This window comes from Lacerta agilis, chromosome 5 (genome assembly GCF_009819535.1).
Source record: "Lacerta agilis isolate rLacAgi1 chromosome 5, rLacAgi1.pri, whole genome shotgun sequence".
NCBI lineage: Eukaryota > Metazoa > Chordata > Lepidosauria > Squamata > Lacertidae > Lacerta > Lacerta agilis.
The window spans coordinates 16382532-16403073 of NC_046316.1; the positions used below are offsets into that span (position 1 = coordinate 16382532).

The window sequence follows — 20542 nt, forward strand, 5'->3', positions numbered from 1 at the left end:
AGAGAACAAATACAGTATTTATGTAAAAGTTGTTAATAGTTTCTTCCTTTTTTTAATTGGCAGAAATAAATGCAAACTGCATGATAATTAGGCAGCTGATGAATTCAGTTGTACAATTATGCCTAAAGCTATGCCCCAGCACTTAATGCTGCATGCTCTGAGCAATCAAAGGGAACCTATTTATATGGTTTATTTATAAAACAAAGTTACAGATGAAGTAACAGTGGCAGATAGACTTCAAGCACAGCAGCTTGAAGTCAGCATTCTAAAATGTTAATATAGTTTGCAGGAGATACCTACCTACTGGGCTGGCAACCTAAGATGTCCTCACCTCATTTTTAAAGTTGGGAATCATAGCTGTAAACATATCTAGGTAATATTGAAAAATTAGCCTTAGTAGGTAGGTGTGCAGCCCCCAGTGCATGTCTGTGTGGCATGTAGGGAAACATAGGAAGTGAGTACCTCTGAGGATGGTTATAATTCTGATTTTGTTGACCTCAAATTGCAAAAGTGAAGTGGGATACCAATTTTAATTCAGAGAAAGTGACTTTGAACTGTCAGTTGTTTGACTCTCCCTCTCTCTTGTGTGTGTATATATATAAAACAATAAAATATGGGGAAATAGGTTGGCAGAAGTGTAGGGGAGCACTGACAGTTATCAGATTGTGGTGTGTCTGAGGCTGTTGTCTAAATGATGGATATTTCCCTATTGAGACATCTTTTCAGGTTTTGAAGAGGTATAATCTAAAACCAAATCAACAGACCCGGCTTTTGCCATAAGCAACTCCTTGCCTTGCTATTTCGTACTTCCAACCTTGGGCTCTTCATCAAGAAGCCTGCTATTTTCTTTCTGACAACCACACATTACAAACATAAAAATTTACTAGTCCTAACAGAGTAGAAATTGGCACTTGCTCATTTTGAGAAGGCTGCAATATAAAAATCCTTTCGTGTGTGTGTGTGTGTGTGTGTGTGTGTGTGTGTGTGTGTTGGAGTGGATGTTCCCAACACTATTAGACAGGGGGTTCATTCCCAGTAACTGCATGATCTAACATGAAGATGACACAGTTGGTTACTTTGGTGCCAAGAGGGCTGTGCAAACCATTGAAGGGTGATCTTCACCCATAAGCCTGGCTTCCTACTGGCTTTGCAGTTAGCCCAAGAGTCACATGTAACAGTGTATTGAGCAATTCAGCTGGCTGTTTTACCCTTTCCCTTCCCATATTTACCAGTACTATTTACTGTTGAATTGAGTCCCACTCAACTCGACAGGATGCACTGGGCAAACATGCATAGGATTAGACTGAAGTCTTATGCATACTCATTTGAGAGTTGAGTCCCATTGGAATCAGTGGGAAAACATGGCTAGGATGTGACTGTAAATCTCTAGCCATACTGACTATGCTAATCCTGTTTCCTTCTTGTTCAGAACTTGCAGTGCCTCTGGACCTAAAGATGACTGTTTCTTAGAGAAGGGCAAGTCCCTGCCATGCCAATACCATGTTGGCTTGAAAATAAACTCAGCTACTTAAAAGCAAACAAGCAGAAAATGGCTTGGCTTATTTCTCAGACAATCAAATCCACCATCCTAGCTGGGCAGCCTACAAAAATGATACCCCCCCATCTATTTCTTTAAAAGCCTGCCTTACTGAGCCAGTGACAGCAGCTGTAGTAAGAGGGGAAAGACACCATTCCCTCCCTCCCTTCTCTTTAAGGGGGGTGGCTCCTGTGTCCTAGCACAGGGAGGAAACTAAAGACCCCCCCTCCTCTCACTCCCCTGGTGCTGGAATGCTGCCCCAGCTCTTGGGGTATGTGGGGTATTTAAAGGAAGGGAAAGGGAAAGGTTGTTTATTGGGGGTGGTATTGAATGTGTGGATCAGATTTTAATCTGAGCCAGATAAGAATTTGGATGTGTGTGATGCTTGGCTTCAGAGTTGCCAGAAGGAGGAGTGCAAGGCACCACTCAACCATCTTTGACAGTGGTGTCTAAAGTTTTTTCAAAGAGCGCCAAATTTGATGAAGTGGAGGGCCATGAGAGCCGACCAAAGGGCCAACCAAAGTTGTTGACCTTTTCTTTTTAAGGATTGAAGTTGTTGAGCTTTTCTTAGGGGCCGAATTAAACCGACCGGCGGGCCAAGTTAGGCCCTCAAAGCAGACTTTGAACATGCCTGGACTTAGGGACTCCACTCCAGATTTAGCCTTTTCGTAATGATACAAACTGAGTTACCATCCATGTGCAAACTCCCCCTCCCCCCACTTTTTCCATACTGCAAATGCAACTTTGGGAGGGAAGGATAGCATTGAACTGTAAGAGCAATTGGGGGGGGACCCAATGCCACCTACTCCATTTGACCTTGTGGTGTCAACACTTCACATAAATTGGGTAGCGCCTGCTGAAGAAATTGGGCAGGATGTCTGCAGAATGCCATTAGGCTTGCTAGAAGAGAAGAGAGGAAGATTAAAAATCTTGCCCCTTCCCTGCTTTCAAGTCCAGTTGGGCCAGTGTTGGACAAGAAAGCAATATCCAAGTGTCTCTGTTAAGGATTTTTGGTACTGTACTCCAGTTCAAAACCCACATTTTAGATATCTCTTCCACGTAGTAACAATATCAGAAAGAAGGTAAGATTCTGGCCAACTGGGAGTAAGATGGAGGAAGAAACAAACTCCTTTTTTTCTGGAGACATGGAGACTGCCACGATTTGGAGTGAGCAAGCAAGTGGTTGGTTGTTCTGATGGAAAAATTAAAAATAACTCCCCCCCCCCCAGTAACCCTTATGAAACAAGAAGTCTTTTCCCCACCCGACCGTTCTCCTCCACTGGTGGTGTTTATTCTCCATCTCGGTAACTTGCAGAAGAGCTGAAAGTGTTATTTGTTCTAATTGCTTGGAATTTTGGCAGGCTAGATGAGACGCCACTCATGTTTGCCTGCCTGGGCATTTATAAGTTGCAGCTGTGCTCTCCTGGTCTAATCACACTGTTGGAAAGTCAATCTAGTCCTGCAAAAATGTAGTCGCCTTTTTGCAGGCTATCTCCCTTCCATGCTTTCTGAAAGAAAAAATAAAGAAGAAAATAAAAAGAACTTTAGAAGAGATTGGTTTTTTAATATACAAGGAAGCTTTGTTGAACTTCACTTGGAGGGAACCATTTCCATAAAATGCAAGCTTGTATCCCATGTAATGGAATAGTGTGCTGGATTATTATTATTATTACTATTATTATTATTATTAGAGAAATTAAGTGGTTTGGAAAAATTAGGAAAGCAGAAAAGGAAACCAAATTCAATAAAACAATTTAAATCATGTGATTGAGTCAGAGATCTACCTTGCTACAGTTAACTGGTTCCAACCTTATAAATGAAGTGTTGATTTTTCAAACATTGTAACTACCACTACTACTACCAGGAGCCAAAGACTTTTATCAGTTATTGCTTGTTAATATATGAAACTTAGTTCCCAGTCCCATGGACCTCTCCCCATCTCTTTGTTCCATGCTAAAAGCATGCATGCCTTCCTAAGCCTGGGTCCACATTCACTTCTCTAATACTACCTCCACTTTCACTTCTTCAACTATGAAAACAATCTTTAACTTGGGAATGCACACCTGAGAACTACCGCAGATTGCTTTATGGTATAACTAAGTGTTGTTGATTTTTGATTATTATTTTTTTACATGTAAATCTGAAAATGTAATGTGTATATGAAACTAGTCTGTTTTTTGAAAATGTGTGCATCATGCATCTGATAAAGTATTTCATAATGATCCCATGAAAGCTCATTATTAGTACTTAAGATGCCTCAACACTCATTTTTGCTGCAGCAGTCACTGCCAACTATCTGGATGTTCATTCATCTGAGAGCCAGGAATTGGCTATAGCTGCCCATCAAGTGCACACTCCTTGGCAAATCTCTTTGCTGCTGCATAGTGATGTGGTTTACACAATAAAATCTTGGCTTAATAAGCCAGGGCAAACTTCATATTCATACAGCAACTTCATGCAAGTAGGGCAACAAAACAAGAAGTCACAGTTAACCATAGCTTTCAGTCACCTGTAAACTGGGAACTATGGTTAATGGTTTCTTTGTTTTCCTGTTTGCACAAAAATAGCAGTGAAGCAGGAATGAAAGAGCTACATGTGAATATACAGATTTGTTGATAGCCTCACTAATTAAGCTAGTATTTGGCCCTCTGAACATGGTCAATGTGCTGAATGGCTGCAATAGCAGCAAAGGAATAGAAAGCTCTGGTATGTTGCAACACGTGTATCCAGTAGAAGCTTTACTACTCTATCACTCAGCTCCTCCCACGTGTATAACAAAAGGTAGAAAATACATTCAGGGGCACAAGCAGCCTGATCTGAAATTAATTCAATTTGAAATTAAAGGGATATTCTTAGAAAGTTTGTAAAGCCACAATGCTGCCAAAATCTATCCATAACTGTAAATGAAGGTGTTAGCATGCAAAAAGTCTCCTGCATTGCTCTGTGATATAAATAACAACATGATAATTGACTAAAAAGGCACCTTTTCATAATTCTTTGGCCCTAAGTATTGGCAACAGATCAGCAGCCCCTGAACATTTCTGACTGTTTGATGGAAAGGCAGCTATGCTGAGAGTTGGCAGGAGAATATTTTAGCATTCAAAGGCAAGAGAAGTATGGAAGTGGCAGAATTGTATTAGGAACGACATTCATACCTCCTAGATTCTACTGTATTTAATTCTTTCAGAATGCAAGTGCATACAAATTCTTGAGCCTTAGCATTTGCATTGTGCAGATGCACACCCCAAACTAAGATATAGTCAACCAATTTATGAATTTTAGTTGAGTAATCATGACCTTTTGAACTGATTGATTAAATTTAAATGAGCCTCTAACCCAAATCTTTGATGCGGCTGCCTTTTTGAGACACTGAAGGAAGTGTTAACATAGTTGCAAGTGAATAAAATCTGCCACTTACCCTTTCCTCTAAAGAAGGGTTAGATTTAACATTTCTTTTTTCACTATATATTACAGTTACAGTATATCCCCAGCAGCAACATAGTGTAAAATCAGCAACAAATTGTGCCATACTGATTGTGCCACCCACCTACATGTCGCTGCCATTTAACCAATTAATCTACAGTGGTATCTCGGGTTACGGATGCTTCAGGTTACAGATGCTTCAGGTTACAGACTCCGCTAACCCAGAAATAGTACCTCGGGTTAAGAACTTTGCTTCAGGATGAGAACAGAAATCGTGCGGGAGGCCCCATTCCCTAAAGTGGTACTTCAGGTTAAGAACAGTTGCAGGTTAAGAACAGACCTCCAGAACGAATTAAGTTCTTAACCAGAGGTACCACTGTACTGATTAAAGTTTGCAGCTCTGATAATTTCATCACCTTGAATGGGAGGAACTTAGGTATTCTCAACTAGCTTCTACTAGTTTTGTTTCCTCTAGAATGTTTTCTTTCTTAAAGCAAATCTAGACATATGCCCAAAGATGAGAAATTCCATTTGTGCGTTGTCAGTTTGATTTAGGCCTTCTGTCAGACACTGGAGTTTTTTATTTAAATCAAATACTACATCAGTTAAATAAGAAGGTAGCGCAGTGGTTCTGCATTGGTGAGCTGCTTTACTGCTGATGTGATGCTTAGAAACCAGCAGGTGCTCAACTGCTAAACAGGTATCATAAGAGCTGGTGGAGGTGCAAAAGCCCTGAGCGGTGTTCAGCAATGTGTTTCTGCTAGTGCAAGGACTTTTGGCCACACAAATAAATTTCGTCTTCCCACACACCCCTTAAATCTATTATGGGGGATCCTCCAACTCTTTGGAGCAGGTTTGGGTTGGGCACATGGGGAGAGGAGAGTCTCTGCCAAATCCTTCTGAGAAGCATTCTATACTTCTGCCACTGAGCAGAGAAGAACTTTCAGCCAGTGTGTTATAGCTAGAGGGCTCTGTTTCAATGTTTCCAGGAGGTTCAAAGTTCTACTTGGCTGCAAGGTTCACTGAATGAATCACTCCCTCTTGGGTTTGGGCAAATCACTGTCTCTGCCTAAGCTACCTCCCAAGTCTATTGGGAGACTAAAACACTCTTCTCATCTCCTTGAGTGGGAGGGCATGGTACAAATGTGATAATTTATCAGAAATTTTGTTCTGCTTTTCTCCTTGCAGAACAAGCCTGGGGAGTTTGCCATCAAGTTGCACATCTTACCACTGGTATTGAGTGAGAGATTAATCAGACCAGCAGTTTTTGTTCCTAAATGCTGAACCACCTAAAGGTAAAATTTCCACTTGTACTATGAAAAACTGACCATTCAGAATTTGGAGGTGTCTGTATTATGTTGCCCTCTGTGGATTATGAGAGTTTATTTTCATTGTGACAGGTAGGGTCTATTTTACAGAAATATGGTTGTAGCAACTGTTGGTGGTGTTTGATTAAAATTTTTGACCTTCCAAATTTTGTTTGAAAGTATAAGAATTAGGCAGATTAATGGAGAGTAGGTCTATCTGCAGCTTTTAGGCAGTGCTAGGACTTTGGTGGTCTTAAGACAAAGGCACCCACCATGGGTTTCCTTAACTGGTAAGAAGCAGGGAACTTGAGTTGAATTCTCTCTTTTGCTTCCAACCCGCTTGGTTGCACCATGCAAAGTAAAAATAGGGCAGAGGGCCCTTTACTGGTCTTGGAATCTCAGGAAATGCATGGTCTCAGTGTCATCTGCAGCCAGCCATGGTTATTAACTATGACAGCTGAATGCAACTTGCATGTTTGGAAGTGATGCATGCTTGAGTGTTGGATGTTTGGAATAAAAATCACCATGAGAACTAGTGCCGATGAGCCCTGGTGTTTGTTCACTCTCACTTTCCCCCCTTGCTTCATGTATGAAGTAAATTTTCTACAAGTCAGGGTCCCAAATCTGTTTTGAGATCCTGGTTTGATATCAAAACACTTTGCTGTGTTGAGGCAAAATGGCAAACAGTGGTTTGCCACAAACTGGAAGTGAACCTTGGTCTAACCATGAAAGGCAATTCTGTCTCTTTATCCTGTGTCTTTCTTCAACATGGCTAGTGTAGTTGAACATCTGTCTGCTTCCTAATGAAGACAAAGGATAGATTTGTAGCCCTTGTGTGAAAGAGGGGATAGAAAAAGGGAGTCAGTAGAATGAAGTTCATTGGTGAAGAATCTTAAAAGGGCTAATTTTGCTAGGAACAGAACACTCCTTTTCAATATCAACTTCTGTGGAAGCTGACTTCTTGTCGTCATCACTCCTTTGTTTGGAGCTGTGTGATAACTTTCAGGAATGAGCCACTGAAGGGTAAGGAAATGCTGGCTCCTGTGGTTTAGTATTAAGTCATCTTCATGCTTGGGTGGAGAGGACTGGATAGCAGCACACAGATGGCTGTTAGAGGCAGTAGGGAGATAAATAGATGGCCTAGGTTACCTTGAAGCAGAAGAGGGTGGCTGCTAAGCAATTGCCCACATACCCTCTCTAGCTTCTTGTCTCCTGGAGTAATCATTAGGCCAGATGTCTCTAGGGGGATGGTGCTGGTCCCCCCCAAAAAATGTGTTGGGGTGCACTGGTGGAGGGGGTGAGCCACAAAATCATTCCCTTGCCCATAGTCCTGAGTCTTCATCTTGTGAAATTCACTGAGTTTTTAAAACTCCCTTCTTCCCTCCCCCCACTCACAATTTAAATTAGTTATTTGCAGTCTATATGTAGGTTGTCACTGCATTTCCAAGTGTGTTCACCTGATGCATGCCCTTGTGGGTAGTGATGCTTTGCCCATGTAGCTACTGATTTGTAGCACAACAATTGATGTACCAGTACTTAAGCATAGCCTCCCCCCCATATTTCAGCAAAGCCATGTTGCGGCAATATTTCTAATCCCAAGAGTAGCTTGTATGGCACATTTTGAGTACTTTTTATATTAATTATGAAGATAGGTGTCCTTAAAGCACCCACCAATGAGTTTAAATCATGGATCTGTTGGAATTAAGAATCAGCTGATGTGACAGGTCCATCTGTTGCAATAGGAGCTTTGTACCAGCTTTGTGCTGATGCAGAATCCACATGACATAAACGATGCCTTTTTTTTTTTTGAATTTCTAACAATTTGTAAAATGAACAAAAGTTATGCTACAGCATAGTGTATTTTGTGTGGCTGAAATGGTGCTCATTGGTGTTACATAACCCTATATTTGCCACAATCTTCTGTGCATTTATTAGGGCAGTCATCCAATTAAACAATTTTAGTTGAATAATTGTTTCCTCTTTATCTGATTAATGCATACATTCATCCATTAAAATTTACTGATATTTGCATATTGCTATTTTTTCAGAAGCTGAAGATATGAGCATGCAGTTTAAACAAAAAAAGCAACCACAAATGGTTAGATGGAAAGGCCCCTAGTATTTTCAGTTCAATTTCCTGTAACAGTAGAAGTAAAATAGTCATAAAATAATGCCCTTAACTCTTGGTCCCACAGATTAAAAATGACCCCCAATGATTAATCAACTGAAACTTTGGTTGATTGAACTACCAATTAATGCTTGAAACTTTTTTTGCTGATTCATACAACAATTAATTGAAGTAGCACCAGAATCTTATTTAATTGAATAAAGAGGTTCAGAACAATTAAGGGTCCTTAACCGTCTATTTCATCTTGGGATATAGCTTCGGATTAGAACCCCCTTGGATATAAGAAGGTACTTGCACGTTATCAGCAGTTACCATCCCTTTAATGTTTTTGTTTTGACAGCCTTTCCCACCACAAAGATACAGTTTTTTAAAGGCCACCTCACAAATGGTCACAGGTGACTGTCCTTCTAGCAGTACAATCTGAACATGTATATTTTTTCTAGATAAGAATTTCCCAAACATAATTTTGTCGGGTAGTTTGTCTTTCTTTCTCTCTCAGCCTCAGCAAAGAGGAGAAATTCCTCACAGCCCATAACAGATTGCGTGCTTGCTTATTAATATGTTGATATTTAGTAAAGCAAATATTTCATGTTATTTGTTTAGGTTGCCTGGATTTTTAGCTGTTCATTTGTTGTGAGCAATTACACTCTCAGGACTCTTGAGCTCACATAATTTCCATGCAGAATCTGTGCTTTAAGGAAGATAAAGATCACATTTTTTTTGCAGGAGGAAGGAACAGTGCTTAGCCACTTGGAGTAAATGTGCACATTTCTAAATAGACTAAAAAATATACCATATTTTAAGAACAGTACAAAGAATCTTGAGTTCTGTAAGGAGCTGCCATGAAGAAAGGGGCTAGGGCTTTTACCAGGATGCATGAGAGAGCAAAAGCAATAACATCAACTTGTAGAACAGCAAGCTGGACATGTCAGGAGATGCTTTGACAAGTTGAGTAATTGGATGGGATGCACTACATCCCTTTCAAATGTTTTATTTGAAAGACTCCAGGGAGAGAGATGCAGGGCCACTTTTGGAAGGATATGAATAGTGAAGGGAAAGGAGGCTTGATTCCAACTCCCAAAGGGGCTTGCCACATCTGTACTGCTTCCACATCCTGTTTTCATCTTTGGATTGGCAACAGGTAGACTAGGCAGTATCTCAGGGAGCCAGATATGGCTCAAAGATTGCCAGTTGCTGACCTCTAGTCTAACAGGATTTCCAGGGATCAGCACACATTATGTGGATACTGCACATAAACTCCCGCTATTTAAAAAATTGCACCCCACCTATCTGACTGGGTAGCCCCAGCCACTCTGGGCGGGTTCCAGCATATACAAAAACATAATTAAACATAATTAAACATTAAAAACTTCCCTATACAAGGCTGCCTTCAGATGTCTTTTAAAAGTTGTACATATTTTTATTTTATTGTGACTGCATATTAACAAATAGCAGCCCTGTGATGACAGACTGGTAGTGGCTATGTGAGAGACATGGAAAGTCAGGGGGTGAGTGCTGCAACATCAATATTTTTTCTTGGTAGGAAGGAAACTTCATTTATTTTATTTCAAGGGAGTTACTTCCAAGTAAAATGTACAAAGCCAGCCAGTTGTGTTTTATTCTGTAAAGGAAGGGCATTTGGGGTGTGTGTGAATGAAATAATGTAGGAATGAGGAAAGTGCTTTAACAAACATGCCCCAGTATCTTCCACCATCCACTGTTCAGCTAGCAGCAACAAGCAGTTTCTGGTGTTTTTCCTCCTGCTCTAGAAGGGCCCTCCCTCCTCTCAACATTCCTTTCTCAGATCGCTTAGCAGCAGTGGTCAAGTGTCCTTAGCAATGGTGCTGCTGGCTGAAGCCTAGTTGTCTCCACATTTTGTTTCATAACTTCCATTAGAAATGTTTGATTTACTTTTTTTTTGAAAGCAAAGAGTCTGTGTATCCATCTGTTGGTAGCCCTAGTTGGCCTTGTTATTTTGAATGTAGCAGCTACTTGTATAGCTCCTTTACTAGTGCAGCTATTGTTCTTTTTATTATTTATTAAATGTCTATCCCACCCTTCATCCCAAAGAAGCCCAGGAGAGGACAGCCCACTTGCGAATTAGCATATAAATGTGTTAGCTGACTGGAGCAACACTGTTAAAAAGTATTCAGTCATCTTTGCTGTATGTGAACCTCAAATCATTCTATGTTCTTGCATGACCTTTCTGTTTATAAAAGAGAGCTGCCGTATGTGTCAGGAGGATCTTGGCTTTGTATCATTTCTCTCTGCCTTAGCATTTAAACTGACTGGAGACAGAGGCTGCTGCCTGACCCAGAGTGTTGCCGCATGTGAGCAGAGCTCTCTTGGGTATAAATACATCATGTTATAAAAGGAAGATGACTGAGAGCAACATGCTCTCTGGCGTGTTGATCTTCTTCCTGGAACTGCTAGCGATGATTCCCTTCTCCTGAGATCATCTCTCTAGAGTGATTCTAAGGACAACATCAGTTCCAAGCCCGTTGTGGAAAACCACACTAGAGGAGGTGCAAATGAACGCTATGGGATTCCCTGCTCTCAGGGTGGTGCCCAGGCAGAAGAGCTATTGCCTGTTGATTGTACTTCTTATCTGTTTCTTTCTTGGTTTGTAATGCTATGCCTCATTCTTCAAAAGAAGCCATTCTGTTTGTGTGATCTGTAAAACAGTGAACAGAGAAAAAATTTACTTTTTCACATAACTGGAGCACCCTCTGTAAGTTTATACCTGGGTTGAGGATTTATTCTTAAACCAAATGTGGTGTAGATGTGTGCATGCAATGTTATATACGGTAGATACGGAATTATAATTCACACAGATTGCAGTTTACCTGTGTCTTGAGGCTGGATGTTGTCCTTCCCATCTTCCTTGCCTCCCATTACAATTACACTGATTATCTGAGAACAGCCCTTTCTATCAACTGCAAAACAATTGCTTCACACTCCACATGGCAAGTAATTTCCTACTACTGCAGCATCAAATCCTTTTTTCCTCCTGGCCTTGAGCAGAAGCTTCAAGGTGACAATAAGATGGGGAAGTCTGTTCTACCAGCAGCAGGACAGTCTCCCACAAAATGGACCCAGAGGAAGCTGTGTAGATGTGAGGCTGGCTCTAAATATTTTGCTTCTACAGCTCCCATAACGGCCACTTCACATTTTTGACAGTATACAGCTTCCATCATTGGTGCTCTAGTGTTTCCTGTAGAAACCACAATAAGTGAAAAGCAGTGAGGGTGTGTGTGTGTTAGCGTGAGCTCATGTTCCTTCTGAGTGTTTAAGGATGTGTGTCTTCCCTTCAGGATTTGCATATTTAACTTGGGGAAACCCCAGTTTAGTACCAATGCTATGAACAGTTTAAAGTTGAAACCGTTACGCATTTTGCATTTTAAAAACAACAACACAGCACTCTCTGCACTAGTTTCCCTGAAGCATTATTAAACTCTGGGTATTTATTTTTAAATAGTGCAAACCTTTAATGCTTGAACTTTTGTTAGCTTCTCCAGTTAAGGGATCTTGAATGGCAGAGCTGGGAAAGTCCTCTGCCTAAGATGTTGGAGAGCCACTGCCAGTTAAAATAGACCCACCAGGTGGAACTGATGGAGGTTGCTGAAATCCACAGTATCTACTGTAACAGTTTGGGGAAGGCTAGGAGCGCCAGATAGCACACTGGGGGGCCTTGAATGATGGTCAGGGGTGCCACGGGCAACACTGGCCTCTATCCCTCTTTCCTTCCTTCCCTCCTCTGATGCCCTCTTGCATATCTGCCTCCCAAAGACTTGTACAGCTGTTTGTTGCAGCAGCCCTCCAGAGCAGGAGAAAACAAGCTTTCTCCATGTGACAGCCCTTTAGATATTTCAAGATGGCTATGATATCTCCTCTCAGTCTCCTCTTTTCCAGACAAAACATACCCAGTTCCTTCAACCGTTCCTCATAAGGCTTGGTTTCCAGACCCTGGATCATCTTGGTTGCCCTCCTCTGCACACGTTCTAGCTTGTCAAGATCCTTCTTAAATATGTTTGTCATTGCTAGAATCCTCTAATGACACAATTGCTAACAATTCGTTTCCTGATTTTTAGGTATCCTAATGTTAACATCAACTCCTGACAGCCATTGTAAACTGTGGCTATTAAACCCTATGTTTCACATTAAGCCAGCTCTATTGTTTGAATATAGATTAATAATGAAATGCCTTTTTATTGCTTTCTCAGTGAATACTTTTTTGTACAAAGTTAATTTGCACTGTTATGTCAATTCTGTCTAAATTCAATCAAGGTTTTTCTTTTAATTATGTTTTCTCCACATTAATTCCCATTTGATTTCTCATCTCCTATTAGGTATTTAAGCCTTTGCTTGGTGATTTTTTTTTTACCCCACTCATCTGATTGGCTTCACCTGAAATTGGAGGTACTCCTATTAGGAATGAATTAATTTGATTTTCATTCAAGCAAGGTTTGCTTTAATAATGATGAATTGCACAAAATGTAATTTGGAATCATTATTCCTATGACAATAACGAGCAAGAAATAAATAAAAACAATGGAAGAAACACATTTGATACGGAACTTCGCACTGTATCTTTAGTTTTGTTGATGTTAAGTCTTTTAGTCTGATGTTAGTTGGTTTTGTTGATGGCAGTCTTTAATCAGGAGGATGAATGCAGGTGATAAAATGGTAGCCTTGGCCACTATCTTATGGGCAAGCCTGGATTTAGCGGCAAGTGACCAGCTGAGGATGCTGGATGTGGGGCTCCAGGCACTGAAGTGTCTGTCACAGGCTACCTACTCAAGTTCCGTTTAATAGATGAGCAAAAATATACAAACACTTCATCTTTACTTGCTAAGTTGGCAGCACTAGCCTGCGAGGCCAGCATTGTGTTAAGATTCCTACTACTGCTACTTCATCATCAGCATTATTATTGTTAGGAAAATTTACGGTATCAGTGCCTATTCAACAGTGATTGTCCTGTGTGCAAATATATGCTAGGCATCAGCCACACATGTAAATGGTGCATCAACATTGTGAAATGGTCAACCAATGCAATTAAAAATGCAGTATTTGAAAGGATGATCAAATTGGCAACTCCATGCCTGGGACATAATTTTTTTTCTAGGACCAGCCATGGGTGACTAAATCTGGGAGGCCTGACAATATTCTGTAGCTCAAAACGTTTGGAAGCAATGCTGGAGTCCATTGAGACTTGGTACAACCCAACAGGGATATATGAAGTTTTATTAAGAAGTAAAGGAAAGAGAAGGAGGGCACCAAAAGCTGAACTGGAAAGGTCAAGAACAGAGTAGGTGGCAAAGGCTGAACAATCTGGGGATGTGAGCTGCACCCAGTTATAGGGGGAAAAACCTGATCTATAAACCTCAACAAGAATTTGAAAAGGAGCTTTTGTAAAAGTTCAAGGTAGACATGTATAATTGCATAAGAAAAGGAACGGATCAGGACCATCATTTTAAGAGTGGATAGTTGACACTGGGTGGCAGGCAGATATGAATATCTGCAGGATCAGGAGTCATAATTGCTGGGGAGCTGGATGAGCTGATAGCTTGAGATTCAAGGAGGTATTTTCAGAAAGGAGCTGCCCAAACCCAACTCACTCTTTGCCAGGATTCCGTCTGAAGAGAACAGGATGCAAGAAAGTATCAGTCAAGAGGTGGATGCAAAGGGTAATAAACCAGATCAGCAAGATCTAAACCAGAACTGTTGCCCAGGCCTGATGTGGAATTATTTATTGCTAGGTCTAGTCAGGAGAATCAATAAGCTGTCTGGGGGTGAAGCCATGATGCTATCTGAAGAGGATAGTTCTGTTCTTTGATAGTCCTGTTCTGTAGCTGTGAATTTCTTCCTAAAGGAGGAACCAGCACACAGGGCAGGAGGTTCTAGGCTGAAGTCATGGCTAATGCAACAATGGATCGTGTATCAGCAAGAAGTACCATATTTTTCACTCCATAACATGCACTTTTTTCCTCCTAAAAAGTAAGGGGAAATGTCTGTGTGTCTTGTGGTCGATCGCTGGCTCCCTTCCCAGCTCCGCCCCCTTGCCCAGGCCTCCATTGTTGAATGTTCTGCAGATGGAGGCTGTTTGTTTCCCCAGCGACATTCCCCAGCTGATGAGATTATCTGTCTGGAAACTGTAGAAATGGCTTCCTTTCCTTTCCTAAAGAAGCTGCAGAACTGTGAGTTGAACCCCATAAAAATGGGGCTTGTCCTCTTTGCAAAAGAAGCTGCACAACTGTGAGCTGATCCCCCAAATGAGGCTTTTCCCTTTGCAAAAGAAGCTGCACAACTTTGAGCTGATCCTCAAAAAATGGGGCTTTCCCCCTTTTCCTCCTCTAAAAACTAGGTGCGTCTTATGTTCAGGTGCGTCTTACGGAGTGAAAAATACGGTAGTCTGGAGGCCCGGGGAAATGATTGCCCTATGGAAAATCTTTTACCATCTTTGTCATAGAGCTGAGGTTTGGCACACACTCACAAAATCTGATAACCTAACTGCGATCTAGTGTACAAAGACCTCCTTTCCACATCTTTATAAATGATTGTTTGTGATTGTTACATGTAGGGTATGATGGCTAAATTCTAAAATAGTGCAATAATAAAGTAAAAGGACAAACTGTGCTGTAGTGAAAGTAATAGCTGTAATGAATGATCAAGGGAGCTGAGATCTTGTGATGGTGTACTGAATGGTTTGCAAAAAAGACTTAGCCACGAGTACTAGTCATGTGCTCTTGTTTGCAGTGAAATGGTACATGAATGTCCTTGGTCATAACTGAGCTGCCATTTAATTTACTGCAAAAATACTTAAATTGGGGAGATTCAGGGAAATGGCCAACACAGTTCATTGCATTGCATAGTTTCTTTCATGCTGGCTCAGAACATGTAACTGGTTGATAGAAAAAACCAAAACAAAAACCCGTTATCTAGCCTATCTATTATCAGGCAAAACCTGTTGTCTAAACTTGTAATTATTTTAGAGTTCACACAAATTAGGTAATCCACAACTCAGCTGAATTCTTCTTTTTAAGACTTAATTGAAGCCTTTAAAACAGTGGGATTCTTCTAGCCTTTCTTTTATGCTTACATGTGGAATGGTGTCTTTTAATCTCCATCGTTGATCATCTGTACAGAAGCAGGGGGTGTACTCATAGTTCGATATTAATTAATACAGAATAAAAAGGGTGTGATCTTGTGCATACACCCTAAAATAAATGGTGTGTTATTTGGATCGTTAGCTTTGTCAGCTGGATTTTTCCTTAAGCTGTTGGAGAACAAAAGTCCTTCTGGCAGATATTTATAGACGCTGAGAACTTGCGCTTGATGTTACAGTAAGCAAGAGGAATTCTGTTCTGTTGCTTCAGGTTTGTTTTTTTCTCAAGGCAGCTCAGGCTGGAGAACATACCCAGTGACCTGAGAGGGACCTGTCCTTTTATTTTTTCCTGCCATGCCACTGCTCTGTAAATACCTTTATGCACATACATAGAATAAATGCACATATTATTGTCTGTGATTAATACAACATCGCCAACATAGGCAGTGTTTTTCAAAGTCACATAAGCAAAGGACAAGTTGTAGCTTCAAAGAGCTTGCAGTCTAAATATGATGGGGGGGACGACGAGAGATGGATTTAACCAGGAAGAAGAGGAGAGGAGAAGAATTCACGCCAGGTTTCATGTTCAACTAAAATCTAAAGGGGGTTTCAAATTCTAATTTCTAGTAACTCTGAGTTACTACTGCCTGTTGCTGAAAATTGGTGCCAGCATAATCATTAACCAGGATTAGGTTTGCCATACGTCTGGATTTTCCCAGATGTTTCAGCAAGGGTCGAATCCCAGCTATGTCCGAACATATGGCAGCCCTAACCACAATTAGGGCTGAAAGAGGGAGCTCATGTGTGAGCCAGGGTCTTGGGAGAAGGGCTGTGGGAGCCTGCAGCCTGCTTTTCAATCTCTTAACCAGGGCTTTTTGGGGGGCTAGAACTTTCCACAACTCAGTTCTGGCTCTTCTCAGGTGGGCGCCATTGCCATTGTAAGAGAACAAGAGAGATGTTCATGGTGAGTTCTGGAAGCTATTTTTCTAGAAAAACAGCACTGTTCTTAACCATGGTTAACAGGTTTGGCTGCAGTATGTCTGCACCAGCACTGGCCAATAAACATAATTAACCAGAAAAGAAAATAATGGGATAAAATTAATTTGCTACCAAGGAGAGTGGTGGAGTCTCCTTCTTTGGAGGTCTTTAAGCAGAGGCTTGACAGCCATCTGTCAGGAATGCTTTGATGGTGTTTCCTCCTTGGCAGGGGGTTGGACTGGATGGCCCTTGTAGTCTCTTCCAACTCTATGATTCTATGATTCTAACCATTATTGGAGTTCTGCAACCAAAAGCCTCTTTTAAGTCATTAAGGTGTTGTTTTTAAAAAAAAAAAAAAAAAAAAACCAACAACAACAACACTGTTCCATTTTAATCACATGAACTGTGAAAGTAAACATGCAGTGGAGAAGTGGGGAAAACATTATACAACTGCATTTATTATATTGCAAACAAGAAGAAAGGCGCAGTAGCCAACACTTCACAGTAGCCTTGCAAATAAATCTCTGCAACATTTATGAACCTGCAAAAAATGTATTATCCTGCCTACTGGAGCATCTGTATGTTTGTAATTTGTGGCCTAAAAGGAAAAAAAAGGAACCAATTATTGTAAAGCTTCCTTGACTGGTTACCTAAAGGCCATTCATTGTTGCCACAGGCAATCAAGTACAAGTGGCGATTTACAAGCTGGCTTCATAGGCAAACTTTTAAAAAGACACCTGCAAAAAGCCCTCTTGCTCTTGAACCTACTGCCACATTTTTAAGGTTCTTTGGCTGCAACAGAAAATTTCTCGCCCTAAGGAAAGAACAAACCCTGTCACATTCTTGGGGCAGTTAGTCCTTTATGCCTCGAGAAAAAGAGAGGTTGGTGAAGTGCTGAAACAGAACCAATATTTTCTTTGCTGAATGGTTTCCAAGCAAGTGAAGTTACTTCCCCTTCTTTTTCTGCCACTCCCCTCCCTTAAGAGGGAAGCTGTGGGTTTTTGTTTTTTTTAAAAGGGGGGGGGGGTCAAGCAGAAGGAATGTCATTAGCACACATGGACACCATGAACGATGCTATTTAGAAACCTGCACGTGTCACAGTGTGCATTTGGCCGTTTGTCACATTGCTATTTTTGTCTCTTTGCTACAAGTGGTAGTATCTGGTTATTGGGATAGGGAGGGGCAGTGGTGGATGAGTTTTCTTTAAAGATGAATGTGGGGTGCACCATGGGAGGGCAATACGTTTGAGCAAGATAGATAGATCTGCACAGCATTAGAAATATTAGAAACAACAACAACAACAACAACAACAACAACAACAACAACAACAACAACAACAACAACAACAATTTATTTGTACCCCACCCGACTGACAGGGTTGCCCCAGCCACCCTGGGCGGCTTCCAGCATACATAAAAACAGATAAAAACCTTAAACCTTAAAAAGCTTCCCTATACAGGGCTGCCTCCAGATGTTTCCTAAATGTTATATAATTACTCATCTCCTTAACATCTGATGGGAGGGTGTTCCACAGGGTGGGTGCCACTACCGAGAAGGCCCTCTGCCTCAATCTATTCTGTGCCTAAAGCTGGGGAGTAGATGGGGCCTTTCACTAATACAATTCTAGGCTGAATGGAAAATCAGACTGATCTTTGGTGGCATGTTACCCTGCTATGTTTGGGTCTATGAAGCCTTTGAGAAAATTCAGAGGCCCACTCTTGCATGCAGACTCTCCTCTGTGTCTGTGGAAGAGGAAACAGCTCTCTGGTGGCAGCCCTATATGCATGTGAGACTCTGAGTATTGTATATGGAGTGTGCTTAGTGAATGATGCTTCTTCTTATTATTATTATTATTTTATTTTATTTGTACCCCGCCCATCTGGCTAGGTGCCCCAAGCCACTCTGGGTGGCTTCCAACAAATATTAAAATCTTGTTCTCCGAGTAAGCATTTTAAAATACTGTAGTGCTATGCACTGGTACCTTGGTTGTCGAATGGTTTGGCTCCTGAAGAAATTGGCTCCCACCACAATCCCGGTAGTAGATGTTCCAGTTTGTGAATGTTTTTGGGAAGCCGAACGTCCAACGCAGAAGCTCCTGCAGCCAATCAGAAGCTGCGCCTTGGTTTTTCAAATGGACTCCCAGAATGGATTAAGTTTGACAGCCAAGGTACCACTGTAAATGACTATTCCTGCAGCTGGTCCTGAGACAGGATACATCTTCTTCAAAAATAGAGAGACAAGCTAGGAATAGTACCAGGAACTGGGGGGTAGTTCTAATTTCACTCTCCCCACATCCCCCCCTTTTTATATGAAATGTCATTTATGCATATGAAGTAACTAACCTGTAGCCCTCCAAATGTTATTGGACTGACACTCCCTGTCGGCCTTATGGTCAGGGATGATGGGAGTTGTCAGTGCTTTGTGTTTGATAAAATATGGGTGGTACTCCATAGTGGTGAGTCCCATCACAACAAAACCCACTAGGAGTTACAGATTGGGGATGGAATTCAACATGGCAGTATCCCAGTCCTTCCATCTACACAAGCATTGCAGCTTGCCAGATGAAATACTTTCCCCTCCCCAGTGCTGCTCTGAGGCTTCTCCTGACCCCCCCCCCCCCGACTCAATTTGTGAGGAGGAAGAGGAGAGGCGGGAAACCTCCATTGTATACATGGAAGCCTTTGTGCAGGGCTTCTGATGATGGGGCTTGTTAGGTGAGTCCCACCCTAGGCAATTAAATGTGTAGTGAGATTGGAGCTTTGGAGCTCCCTCCCTAGAGAGGCTAGAATGGCTCCCTCCTTGCTGTCCTTCTGCTGGCAGGTGAAGGAGAAAAACAGGTCTTAGGAAATTGCCTGCTTTTAATGAAAGGGCTGGTGCCGTGCTATTTTTATTGCAGTTCTTGTTTTTATCTGTAAGCCTTCTTAAGTCGCATCAGGGTAAAAGGGAGGGTATTAATAAATATAGGAGCAGGAGGTGGTGGAGGAGAAGCCCCCACTTCAAATCTCACCTTGGCTATAGGTGAACCTGGGCAAGTCACTGTCTCTCAGCTTACTCTGAAATAGTAACACTGGCCCACTTTACAAAGCTGTTTGTAGGAATTACGGTCTTCTTGGGTTTGAAATGCTCTGAACATTCAAAGAGTGCTAAATAAATGGCCAGTTAATTTGACTAATGTTTTTTCCCCCTAAAACTGATTGAACATTTGGCAGTTAGAAGAACAACTTTTCATAAAACTCCTATGAGCAAATATACTGTATTTTACAAAAGTTAAACCAAATGGGTTAGGTTCTCACACCCACTTGTCCATGGAAAAAACCTGTAACTGGGATCCTGTCTTTTTGTTGTTGAGTCTATTCAAAGGATTGTTTTTGGAAAAGGCTTGGCATTTCCAGGTCTTGGAGACTGACCTGAACTTGAAATGGTTTTACTTACCTTGTCTCTGAGTGATACATGAAAAGGAAAGGGACAATTTGCTTTGCCTGGCTTGTAAGTTTCTGCTATTAGCTCCACACCCATGTTTGCCCCATGGCATATGAGATGCCACTAGACATTATCTTTGTCCCACCCCCAGCATGACTCACCCTGATGTATTCTGGGCTCCTTCCCCTGATTGTGAGATCTGAGGCTCTGGAGAACTGGCAAATCTACCAGCTAATCCATTGCAATGAAACTTTCCTGCACTTACATATGCTCACCCAATTGTGGTATAATATTATCCTATGTTGATTCAGTTGGCCTCAAGTAGAAGAAAAATCTAGTCATTGCTAGGATTAAACTGTTTAGCCTGCCATTTGCTTTGTGCATTTAATTTGTTTTATAATATTAAATAATAATATTTCTGTAATTGTGCAAATAAGGGGGGATCTTCATAAAAATCTTAAATCTGATTCTCATTTTTTAAACGTTTGCTTGACATGGTAGCATAACAAGGGGATCAATTTTACAGACACTTTAATGTTCCTATCAAGAGTCAGTATCCTAGGGGGGTAAGGGTAGATTTTTCCTTAACAAACTCTCATGGGAATTCCTATCAGCAATAATATACTGGCATTTGTAGCAAACCT

At 41.2% G+C, this 20542-nt stretch overlaps 1 protein-coding gene across 9 annotated transcripts in view; it reads left to right on the forward strand.

Annotated features, from left to right (window-relative positions):
• The window catches only part of ZMIZ1 (zinc finger MIZ-type containing 1), a 282517-nt gene that overhangs the window by 33448 nt on the left and 228527 nt on the right, over positions 1-20542 (forward strand). For all 9 annotated transcript variants that reach the window (XM_033148712.1, XM_033148716.1, XM_033148715.1 and 6 more), the window contains exon 2: positions 6149-6255. The gene's annotated coding sequence lies outside the window, so the exon portion shown is untranslated. The remainder of the gene's footprint in view (positions 1-6148; positions 6256-20542) is intronic.